Consider the following 12,825-nt stretch of genomic DNA (forward strand, 5'->3'; position numbering starts at 1 on the left):
ATCTGATATCAAAGGTTTTAAAATTGGTAGAGAAGAATATTAAGATTAATTCAATTGCAGATAAAACTGGAAGGCTCACTAGGTAAATTATATTTCAAGTTAAAATAATATGGAACAGTATCTGGTTATAAAGTAATTTGGGATAAAAGTGAGATTATGCCTCTTATTTGAGGTGACTACTCAGTGTAAAAGAGATACCCAATTTAAATAGCCGACAAATGGAATAAAATATTTAGGGATACGAGTCGATAATAATTTCAATAATATGTTTAAATTGAACTATAGTCCTTTATTTAAGAAAATTGATGGATTTTTTTTAATGGATGGAATTACCAGTAACACTACTGGGAAGAGTTAATTGTATAAAAATGAATACATTTTCAGGAGTGCAATATCTTTTTTCAAACATTGTCTATATCCCTTCCGCCGAATTTTTTTCAGGAATTAAATAAATAGGTTAGAAAATTTCTCTGGAAGGGCAAAATGTCCAGGGTTTTGTTTGAAAAATTAACATCTAAATTTGAATTAGGAGGTCTACAACTTCCAAAATTTAAAAAATATTATAAGGTAACACGTATGAGATTTCTCTCTATTTTTTCGAAGAGGGAGAGAAATCAGCATGGTTTAAAATAGAGATGGATAAGATAGGAGAGAAGATTTTATATATAAATGGGAATCAAAAGTAATATCTGGTGACAGGGAAACTCCACTGTTGAAGCACTTGATTAATATATGGAATAAATTAAATACTGAAATGAAAATGAGGAATTTGGTGTTATCTAAAATGCCTTTGACTCAAAATAGACTTATCCCATTTGCAAAGAATAATTGACTTTTGAATATTTGGTTCTATAAAGGAATTAGAAAGATAGTATGAAGAAGAGAATTTAATGTCATTTGATCAATTAAAAATATGGAATACAAAATAATACAATATTTTGTTATTATCAAATAAAAGCATATTTACAAGATAAACTGGGTCCAACAATGTTATTATCTGAAAGGAGTGAATTAGAGACTTTGATTTGTAATAGATTTATGAAGAAATTTATTTCACCCATGTATACATTATTCCAAAAGGGAACTCAAAAGGTCTAGACAGAGATGCAAAACAGATTTAAATATTAGTACTGGGGAGAAAAATTGGTCAGAATTATGTCACAATAGTGTGGCAAATATACTAAATGTTAGGCATAGATTGGATCAATATAATTTTTTTACATCAATTGTATCTTACTCTATAAAAATTAAATAACTTGGAATCAGATCTATCAGATAAATGTTTTAAGTGCAGTCAAGAGAGAGGCACTTTTTTACATTCTACATGGGCATGTCCAAAATGGAGGAAAATTTTGGACAGAATTAGAAACATTTCTGGAACAAGTTATGGGAGTTAAATTTCCACAAGATCCAATGCTCTTTTTTATTGGGTAATATTTCAGTGATAAGACCAAAACTGAAATTAAGTTTTTATCAAAAGGAATTTGTGAAAATTGCATTGGCAGTTGCAAGAAAATTATAACAGTGACGTATAAATCAGATTTGCATTTTAGATGGCATGCTGAAATACATAGTTGTACACCTCTTCAGAAGACTATGTATAATTTAAGGAATAAATATGATACTTTGTTGAATATTTGGTGCCCATATTTACATATTGTAGGGATAAATTTATATAAATGCTTTCCCGAAGCCTCATGGAATTTTGCTAACTCCTTGGGATAAGTCAATGAATAATATTGAAAGGTCAAATCTGTGTGAAGGGTAGTGATATTTTGGTAACCAGGTTTGTTTCCTTTTTTTCCTATCTTTTTTCTTTTTCTTTGGGTGTTATTATTTGGGGAAGGGGGTTGGTGGAATTTTAGGGGGTATATAATAATATGTAACATGTATAATTCATTTTATTTATATGAATATTGTCTTTTGGATATTAATATATGTATGAAAACAAATAAAATATTCAAATAAAAATAAAAGGAGAGTGAGAGGGAGACGGAGAGAAAGAGGGACGGAGGGAGAGAGGGACGGAGGGAGAGAGATGGAGGGTGAGAGAGAGAGACGGAGGGAGAGGGGGAGGAGAAGGCAGGGGAGAGGGGGAAGGGAAGGTAGGAAGCAAAGGGGAGGAAGAGGAAGTGGAAGGTGGGGAGTGAGGGTGAAGAGGAGGTGGAGTGGAGGAAGGAGGGGAGGTGGGCACATGAGGGGGAGGAAGGGGGAGTTTGAGCAAGTGGGAGGGAAAGGTAGGGGATGAGGAGGAGCAAGGGAGAGGGGAAGGTGGGGAGTGTAGGGGGCAAAGGGGAAGTTGAGGCGAGGGAGTGTAAGGGAGCAAAGGGGAGGTGGAGGTGAGGGAATGGGAATAGAAGATGGGGAAGTGAGGGGAGGAGAATTTGGGAGAGCAAGGGGGAGAAAGACCCGGGGGAGCGAGGACGCAGGGGAGTGAGGGGAGAAGGTGGGTGAGTGAGGGGGTGAGAAGGCAGGGGAGTGACGGGGAGGAGAAGGCAGGCGAGTGAGGGGGAGGAGAAGGCGGGGGAGTGAGAGGGAGGAGATTGCGGGGGAGCGATGAGGAAGAGGTGGGGAGTGAAGGGGAGGAGAAGGTGGGAGCGAGGGGGAGGAGAAGGTGGGGGAGCGAGGGGGAGGAGAAGGCGGGGAGGAGAAGGCAAGGGAGGGGGAGGCAGGAGAGGTGGCAAAGTGAGGGAGGGGGAAGGCAAAAGCTGCAGATTGACTTGGATAGATTAGGTGATTGGCAGATGAAATACAACACTGGGAATTATATAGTCATACACTTTGGTAACATAAATATTTAAATGGGGAGAAAATTAAAAATTCAGAGATACAAAGGGACTTGGGAGTCCTCGAGTAGGATACCCTAAAGGTCAACCTTCAGGATGAGGCGGCAGTGAAGAAAGCGAATGCAATGTTGGTGTTCATTTCTGGAGGAACAGCCTATAACAGCAGGATGTAATGATGAAAGTCTAAAGGGTTTTGGTTAGACTCACCATGTGTAGTTCTGGGTGTCTTATTTGTGAAAGAATGTGCTTGCACTGGAGAGGGTTCAGAGAAGATTTACTGGAATGATTCCAGGAAAGGGTTAGCACATGAAGAATGTTAGTTGGCACTTGGACTGTGCTCGTCGGAGTACAGAAGGATGTGAGGGGACCTCAGATACATTTTGAATGCTGAAAGGCCTGGCCAGAGTAAATGTGGCAAAGTTGTTTCCCACAGTAGGGGACTCTAGGTCAAGAGGCCACAATTTCAAGATAAAAGGGCGTCAATTTAAAACAGAGATGCAGTGAAATTTCTTTAGCCAGAGGGTCATGAGTCATTGGAACTTGTTGCCACAGGCAGCAGTGGGAGCGAGGTCGATGCGGGTATTTAGGACAGAAATTGATAGGTGTTTGATTAGTCAGAGCATCAAAGGTTATGAGAAGAAGGCAGGGGAGTAGGGCTGAGTGATAAGGATCAGCTCATGATTAAATGGCAGACCAGTGCTCATTTATCTCGCGAAGAGGTGGAGACTAGTTCTGTTCTGTTTAAACTTGTTTTAAATTTAGACATAGAGCACGTAACAGGCCCTTTAGGCCTACGAGTCGGTACCACCCAATTACACCCTATTGCCCTACACCTCGGTACATTTTTTGAAGGGTAGATGGAAACCGAAGCCTTGGGGTAAACCCACACAGACATGGGAACAATACAAACTCCTTACAGACAGTGCAGGATTCGAACTGCTGGTGCTGTAACAGCGCTGTGCTAACTGTGCTGCCCAAAAATGAAAAGCTCTCAGACCAACCTGCTGTGCGAAAGAGGAATGGAGAGTGAATGTCAATTGTTAGAAGTGAACTGATACCTGTCAATGTGGCAGAGGTATCACATTGTCCCAAGTGGGACAGGACTGGACAAGGGGAGAACTGAAGTCTATGTTCTGTGAAGCAAGAACAGGATGAAACTCAGTCAGCTCAGAGGGAGGTGGAGGCAGATGGTGTGGTTTCCATAAACTTTGCTTTGCAGTGTCTGAGAGCTGACATTCAGCAAACACTTCATACACCTCGTTGGCCCACCACTGACATCAGCTATGATCTTCCGGATACTTTCCGACCTCATTTCATCAGATCTAGTTTCCACAGCCTCTGGCAGTCCTCCAAAGCTACATTGCATCAATAATTTCCATGACTCTCAATGGGATTCCACAACCTGACACATCTACTCTTCCTTCCCTTTACAGAATTCCAAAGGAAGCATCCAATACATGGTTTCCTGGTCTATTCTTTCATTTCTAATAAACACGATCCAGCTCCGAGCACTTCCCCATCCAACGGTTCAAGATTCTTTTATTGTCACGTAATAAAACAGATGTAGTATAACACTAAATTGCATTCAATCTGCCGTAAGGCAAAGATTCACCATCATCAGAAATTGCCCGGTGCCCCTGAGAGTCAGAGAAATGGAAGCAAGAGACCCTTTGGAATCGCTGAGTGTCCATGGATTCCCTTCCAGCGCTCCCACAGCCTCTGTAGCCACAAAGACCTCTGTCTAAACCACTGGCAACCGGAGCTCTGGATCCAAACCTCTGACATGACCAGGAAGCCTTCAGCGCCCTCGGGAGCCCCACCCACCCTGGTGGGAGCTGAAATACTTTTACCTCCCCACCACTGAGGGAGCCACATAGTCCTTTCCAAAGAAGCAGTAATGAACTGGCACTAATTCCATTTCAATGCATTGCATTTCATTTCTTTAGTTTCCAGTTGTTGACAATGACAACTATAGCCTGCTCCTAATCAGACATGCTGGATCCCGCCCCCCCCCTCCCAATTCCTCCCTCCTCCTTCTCTTCACCTTTCCAGTTCAGATGCAGGGATCCTTGATCTGACCATAATAACTGGTCATCTCCCCACTGATGCAGCTTGACTTGCTGGGTGGTTTTAAACAGGAAATTCTGCAGACGCTGTATTTATAGCTTAATGCACGCGAATGCCGGAGAAACTCAGTAGGTCTTGCAGCAACCTTAGGAAGCAGAGATGTTTCGGGCCTGAGCCCCACCTCAGGTATGAGTCGCAATGCGAGGAGTGGAAGAAAGGGCAGGGGTAGGAGCACAGCCAACAGGCCATAGGTAGAGATGAATAGGAAGGCAGAAGAGAAAAACTGAGAAGGGATTGGGATTGGGGGAGTGAATAGCTCTCAAAATGGTGAAGGAATGCAAACAGGAAAAAAGAGAGACAGGGGAGGAGTTTAACAGAAAATGAAGATGTTGATGTTAATGTTGATGGTTGGAGAGCGCCCAGATGGAATATTAGATGACCTCCAATTTGCAGATTGCCTCCATTTGGCAGTGCATGAAGCCATGGACATGGGAGTGAAGCACAGAACTGAAGTAGCTGGTTACTGGAAGGTCCCTGCTAATGCAACAAGCGGAGCAAAGGTGCTGAATGCAACGATCTCCCAGGCTTTGTCCACTCTCTCCAATGGAGAGGAGGCCACAACAAGAGCACCAGATGCAGTCAATGACCCCTGAAAATTCACAAGTGGACTGTTGCTTCACTTGGAAGGGCTGTTTGGGATCCTGAATAGTGGTGAGGTGTGGGTGCAAGTGTAGCCCCTCCTGCGGGCAAAGGGGTAGGTACCAAGGGGGTGATTAGATGAGAAGGGATGAATGGAAGAAGAAATGTCTAGTGGTGGAAGCAATTACGGAGGATGATGTTGGATGCGGAAGCTGGTGGGGTGGTAGGCTAGGACAAGGGGAATCCTGTCCTCATGACCTCTAGGGACAGAGGGGCCAGGCAGATGTGTGAAAATAGAGGAGATGCATATTGGAGCTTTGTTGATGGTGATGGACGGACAGCCACATTTTTGAAGGAGGAGGACATTTCAGATGATCTAGAATGGAAGACCTCATTCTGGGAGCAGATGCGATGGAGGAATTGAGAGAATGGAAGAGATCCTTCGAGATGACCGGCTGTGAAGAGGTGGAGCTGAGGTAGCTGTGGGAGCGGGCTTGTAGAAAATATCAGATGACAGTTTGTCTCCCAAGGAGACTGAGATCGAGAAAGGGCAGAGTGTTATCAGAAATGAACAAAGGGTAAAGGTAAAGAACAGGCAAAGATTCCATTATTGTCATTTAATACTACATTTAGAATAACATTCATGAAATTCTTTAACTTGTGTCTCCCGTAAGGCAGACAGACATTGTCCAGCGTCCCTCACAGAAACTTACAGCACCTGGTGTTCCTGGGTGGTCTCCCCACCAAGTACTGACCAGTCCTGAGCATCTGAGATTAGGCAATCTCAGGTGTATTCATGATATTAGGTGCTGTAAGTTAGCAGAAAATTGGAAAAAGTTGATGAAGAGCTCATCATGGATGCAGGAGGCAGCAGCCAGGTATCGTCAATGTAGTGGAGGAAGAGTTGAGGAGCTTTGCTTGTGTCGGCTTGGAGCATGGACTGCTCCACTCAGCCAACAAAATGTCAGGCAGAGCAGGGACCCGCTATCTGTCCACAGCTACCCCTTTGACCTGGCAAAAGTGGGATGAGTGGGTGGGTTTCTTTGTTTTATATTTCCAGCATCTATAATTATCATTTCCAAAGATCATAAACAAATCTGATTACAGTACAACATATCTGGGAAATCATTAAACATTGGGGATGAAAATACATGGATATTATTTGAGAGATTGACATAAAACCATTGCTTGCCCATGAGGTTATGGAATTATAAGATTTAAATTGAATTGCTCTTAATGCATTAGCTTGTGTTACCAGTGTATCTTGGTGGCATGGAGAGACCAATCACAGAAACAGGTCCATCAGCTCAAAGAGCTCCATCAACGATTAAACGACCATTTACAACAATGCTGCATGGATCTCATGTAATTCTCACTGCATTCCCATCATCTGTCCCTAAAGACTAAAGATCAGTGTACACACTCGAGGCAATTAACGGCAGCCAATTAACCTACTCACCTGGACATCTTTGGAATGTGAGTGTAACCAGAGCACCCAGAGGCAACTCACACAGTTACAAGGAGAGTCTGCAGGTTCCACACAGAGGGATGAGGCTTGAACCCAGGTCTTAGGAGCTTTTAGTGCAGCAGCTCAACTACCCGGATCTCGGTAACTCCAATAGTAATTTGTATTCAGGACTCAGAACAATGTTCATATTAAAATAACTCAGTGCTAACTTGGAGGATGGTCATAAAGGAAAGCACTCTGATAAATTAAATCAAAATTATACCAACTGCAGAGGGGATTAAAGAAGAAATGTCCTTTCAATTTGTAGATTGGGAATTGGGTACAAGACATGAATGTAGAATGTACAAATGAGGAATCACTCTAAAAACATTTGAATTGGAAATTAAAGAGCAGGGGAAATAGGATTGCATCAAGAAAGCAAGGACAAATGGGGGAAAAACATGAAACTGTCCAAATCCCAGATAGTTGTGTTCACCTGGGCTGGTTACATCTGTCCAGGGACCAACAGGAGAACTTTGATAGCTGTTTTCTGATTCTTGTAAGTAATGTAGGTTTTGTTTTCATTCTTTGCAGAATTTCTGTTTTCCTGTCTGTATATATGATATTCTTCTGAGAAACTACATTTCTGCTGCATTGAATCTTTTTTCCATTGCATTTGTGATGGTCCACGACTTGCAGCCATACTGCAGCATAGGAAGAATGCAGCAGCTGAGAGTTCGAAGGTGAACGTCAATTTTTCTTGTTCGTTAGGATGTTTCTCATTTCTATAAATGCTTTTCTTGCCATGGCTATTCTTGCTTTTATGTCTATTCCGCATTTGCCATCAATAGATGTTACCCAGGATCCAAGGTTCTTGAAGTTGCAAATTTGTTTCAGGATTTCGTTTCCCAATACGATCCTCCAATTTGGAGTATCAGGTTTCTTTGATATTATCATTACCTTGGTTTTCTTTTTGTTTAAAGTCAATTCCGAAGGTAACTTGGGAATACTTGGGAAATTGTAGCTCTAGGAATTATACCTCTACATTGACAATAACAGAGTATGCATTGGCGGCATGGATAGCGCAACGTTGTTACAGCATCAGCGATTGGCACACGGGTTCAAATCCGGTAATGAGTTTGCATGTCCTCCCCGTGTCTGCGTGAAGTTTCCTCCCATTGCTCAAAATGTACTGGGGGCTGGGGTTGCAGGTCAGTTGGGTGTAATTGGGTAGCACGGACTCGTGGGCCAAAAGGACCTGTTACTGCTGTATGTCCACATTTATATTTAAAAATTGTTCTACAGAGGTAAGAGATCAGGGGAACTGAAGGTCAGATGGGATGAGTCATTATGGGGACTCGCAGTGTGAAGATTGAGATTGATATAACTGTATAACATCTGTGTACTTACACAAGGCGATTAGTATTACATACCACTGCAAACATTGTAATGAAAAATCAAGTAACTAAAATATAACCTGCAAACAGAATCCTTGAGCAACACAAAGGTGACTGAGAACACTGTTACGAGCCCAGGAGCAATAGATATTCAACAAGACAAATGGTTGCTTAAACAAAAGTTGCTTTTAATTATCTTTAAACATGAAAACAGAATCACTTTAACTTAACTAACCTAACTTAAACCCCTTTTAAGTGCACGTGTGTAATGTGTGTGTAAGTTCATAAAACATCTTTGGTTTACAGTCCAATCTCACTTCTCATTCCTCCAAGTTCACTGGTTGCAGGCAATTCTTATATTGTGCACAGAATTCAACATTTATAAAGTTCACCAGGCTTTGGCACTTGAAAGGTAAATGGTTACTGCTCAGGAAGGTACTTGACAGTTTTCAGAGCGAGATGTTTGTTGTTCCAGGACATCCACAACTGATGTACTTCCATCAGTCACCTCAGTGTCTTGCTGATGAAACCTGCCCCATCAGGGTTCTCCAGATGATAACCTCTTTCTTTCAGGTCACGACAGAGTTTCTTTTTGTTTCACTTATTCCAAGTGAAACATTAGACAGCCAGTCCTCTCCTCTTTCATGAACCACAAGGGCTTTGACCAGGCTGTCTCACAACTGGGGTTTCCATAAGCTTGCCAGTTTATCCCATTCCAGTCTGAGCTGCTCTTGCTGGCTGTAAGTAACAAGTGATTTTTGTGTGTGTGTGTGTGTGTGTGTGTGTGTGTGTGTGTGTGTGCGCGCACCTCTTTCTCTCTCTCTCACACACACACACACACACACACACACACACACACACACACACACACACACACACACACACACACACACACAGAAAAAGCCTGTTTGACCTCTCTTAGAACAGCAAGCTCTCTTCAAGACAAGCGGCTCCAATAAGATCTTTCATCTGTTGCCTTTTTGTAAACAATCCATTAGTGAATTCTTTTGGGCACTCTCCAAAGCTCTTGCAAAAGTTGTGAGGCCCCGATATGCCTAGCATTAGCAGAGCTCCAGTATTCCAAATAAGATGTTTTAAAGTGTTTGTATGTAACCTACTCTAACAAACCTTTCCCAATATATCTCCCCAAAACATTTCTATATACTCTGTCACAACACTGTCTCACTCCCAATAACCTACTCTGGATATGGAGCACTTACTGACCTGACCTTCTGTACCATCATGAGGAGGTCCCACTGGTTCTTCATATTCATTTATCTTAAAAAGCAAACAAATAATAATTATCATTAAAATACAGAAAAAAACCGTGATACATACATTCAAAACTCTAAATATAAATGTTCTGAAGGAGCACATTAACCTCTGGTGAAGATGGGAGCACATAATCAAACCCATTTGATTGATAGATGCTGGAGTTTTCAGATTGCTTGAGACTAACTAATACAACTACATGAAGAATAAACAGTTTAAAAGAAAAAAATACCGTAAAATACTTCATTTGCAACACGTTAAAAGCATTTTACTTTATTTTCAGTCACATAATGTGAAAACATTTAACCGTCGCTGCTTCTGAAATTTCTCCCCGAAAGGCAAATAATAACATTATAGATAAATAAGACCCCTTCTCCCTCAAGCTTACAGATAAAACTTTAAACATATATAAATAAAAGATAAACTCTCTTACTAAGCAGGCGAGCAGCATCAACCAGATCTTCATCCTAGGTGATGCCAGTGCTGTTTCACACTTTATTCAAACAGCTGCTATGAGCAAAGCATTGACCAAGGCCCTCCGCTGGCTGGATATTTGCTCCCATCATCACCAAAGGTTTATGTGTTACTTCAAAGAACATTTACTTTAACAATTTTAAACTTGCATGTTTAAATTTTTATTTATTATTACTCAGCAAACTTTCTATTTATTTATTTTCCCCGTATTTTTGCTGGTTGCTCGAATTCTGGATAATGGGTTTTACTGTAAAACCAAATATCTTTGCTCTATGATTGCAGTTCTCCTCCCTGCCTTAATCAAGCCATCTCTCCTTCCCTTTATATCTGCTGTCCCCTCCCTCCATTCTCTACCTATGACCTCATGCCTTGCCCCTCACCCCTCCCCCTTTACTCTTTTGTTCAGATGCCTGCCGACATTTTCCTATGCTTTGATGAAGACCTCAGGCCCAAAACATCGGTTATGTATTTTTAGCTTTGCTACATTAAGGACACTGTTTGACCTGCCAAGTTTCTCCAGCTTTGTGTTTTTACTTCTGCAAATTTTTGGGATTTAATTCAAAGGAATGGGGATCAAGTTCTCCTCTGTCAGCCAGACCCAAGCAACTGCAGGCCCAAATATTTGGTGTGTGCTGTGTGAAGTCAATTTCAATTGTCAGTGTGTCAAGGTTTTCCTTTGCAAATTGCAGCTTGAATGTGGATCCTGTCAGAATGTAGGCACTTGTGAGAAATCAATAAGCTATATGTGCAGTCCAGGAAGATTTTCACAGTAATAAAAATAAAAGACAATAGGGAAGAATAGAAATAGACAAGTCATAAATTAAACTCAGCCGAATTGTTTGAAACACATTCAGAAAAGCTGAATGTTTCATTAACTGATCTACTCTGTCCATTGATGTTAACTGACGTGTGCTTCCAGCATTGTTCCTTGCTTCAAAGGCAAAACTATTAGCTCATTCCTTTAAAAAGCAATTTTATAAAAACCAGTTACCTTTTCTCACTTCCTTGGGGGATATGAAATCGAAGAATGTTTTGTTTCGACTCAATAAAGTGACTGGCATTTTCAAACAAGACTAATAATTTCAGGAAAAATAAGACAAATGCCACCCATTCTTTGATATTTTTAATGTAAATGACAGCTTGGAATTGAGTCTTGATCCATTGTAAGACTTGGAGTTTTTAAATTATTTACAGGCCAGTGCTAATGCCCAGGCACATCAATGAATAAATTACAGTAAAACTCCTGGCATCCTGCATCTTTGGGGTCAGAAGATGCCAAATAAGTGTATTTTCTGAAAGCTTGAGACTCACTCGTACAATGCCTAACTAATACATCAGTATTAAGAATAAACAGTTTAAGACAAAAATACTACACTGTACTTATACTGAAAAAACTTCCCTTGCATGAATATATAAACCTTAAAGGATTTTACTTTATTTTCAGTCACATTGTTTGAAAACATTTAACCATCACTGCATCTGCAGGTTCCTCCCCCTCCAAGAAACCGCCCTAAAGATGAACAATAATATTATGGATAATTAACACTCTCCCCAGGGTCAGCCTCTGACCAGGGTGACTCTTACTAAGTGGGTACTGTGATGGAATGTTTTTGGGAGATAAATTAGGAAATAAATAGACACACATTTTTAAAGCAGATCTTATTTTAAAATACTGGAGATTCATATTCAGTGACTTTACAGAAACTATGGAGAATGATCTGGGGATTTCACAAGTGGCTGTTAAATCAAGTGAATGAATGGACTATTGTCTTGAAAAGCCACAGCAAGAGACATGTCGTCTTCTAATACCTCTTCACAGAAAGATCATTGAGAGGTTATTGTTTACCTAAAACAACAGATTGACCAAAAGACAAATGCCTATTGTCTGCTGGATTTCAGGGGTTTTGCAAGTGAGAGAGAGGACATGCTGCCAGGGGGTGGGGGGGTGTGGATGGGGGTGGGGGGTGTGGATGGGGGTGGGGGGTTGTGGATGGGGGTGGGTGTGTTTTTGTGTGTGTGGGGGGGGGGGAGGGGGTGTCTGTGTTTAGGGAGTCTTTGACTGTGTGTGACAAGCCAGGAGAAGATTGTTGGAACTGAAACACAAGCTCCAGCGTGGTGGTTGGCTGGAAGTGCTATCTGTCTGATGTTTCTCTTGGAATAAGTGGAACAGAAACAAACTGTGGTAGCTTGAAAGAAAGAAGTTATCATCTGGAGAACCCTGATGGGGCAAGTTTCATCAGCAAGACATTGAGGTGACTAATGGTGACTCATTACTAATGGTGACTGAGGTGACTACCTCAGTTGTGGAAATCCTGGAACCACACATATCTCTCTCCAAACCTACAAGAACCTTCCTGAGTGGTAACCATTTACCTTTCAAGCACCTAAGTCTGGTGAACTTTCTGTGCACAGTATAAGAATTGCCTGCAACCAGTGAACTTGGAAGAATGAGAAGTGAGATTGATCCGTGACCCAAAGAACTTTTCTTAAATTTACACACACATTACATACATGTGCACTTAGAATTAGAAGGGGGTTAAGTTGGGTTAGTTAACAGTATTAAGTTAAGGTTTGATTCTGTTTTCATGTTTAAAGATAATTTAAAACAACTTTTGTTTAAGTAGCCATTTCTCATGTTGAATATGTATTGCTGCTGGGTTTTGGGGTCCTTTGGGCTCGTAACAGTATAAGGAGACACTTTAATAGTCACCCCAATGGCGAGCAACACCAACCAGCTCTTCAC

General features: G+C 41.3%; 1 protein-coding gene and 1 long non-coding RNA gene across 5 annotated transcripts in view; both read left to right on the forward strand.

Moving 5' to 3' along the window:
- Nucleotides 1-12,825, forward strand: part of rttn (rotatin) — a 397,420-nt gene that overhangs the window by 249,959 nt on the left and 134,636 nt on the right. The gene's annotated exons all lie outside the window — the stretch shown is intronic.
- LOC138752620 (uncharacterized) overlaps nucleotides 1-12,825 on the forward strand; it is a 28,482-nt gene that overhangs the window by 2,287 nt on the left and 13,370 nt on the right. Inside the window, exon 2 of the long non-coding RNA XR_011350770.1 lies at nucleotides 7,534-7,682. This is a non-coding gene — a long non-coding RNA (uncharacterized lncRNA). The remainder of the gene's footprint in view (nucleotides 1-7,533; nucleotides 7,683-12,825) is intronic.

The sequence above is a fragment of the Narcine bancroftii genome, chromosome 2 (assembly GCF_036971445.1).
Source record: "Narcine bancroftii isolate sNarBan1 chromosome 2, sNarBan1.hap1, whole genome shotgun sequence".
Lineage (NCBI taxonomy): Eukaryota > Metazoa > Chordata > Chondrichthyes > Torpediniformes > Narcinidae > Narcine > Narcine bancroftii.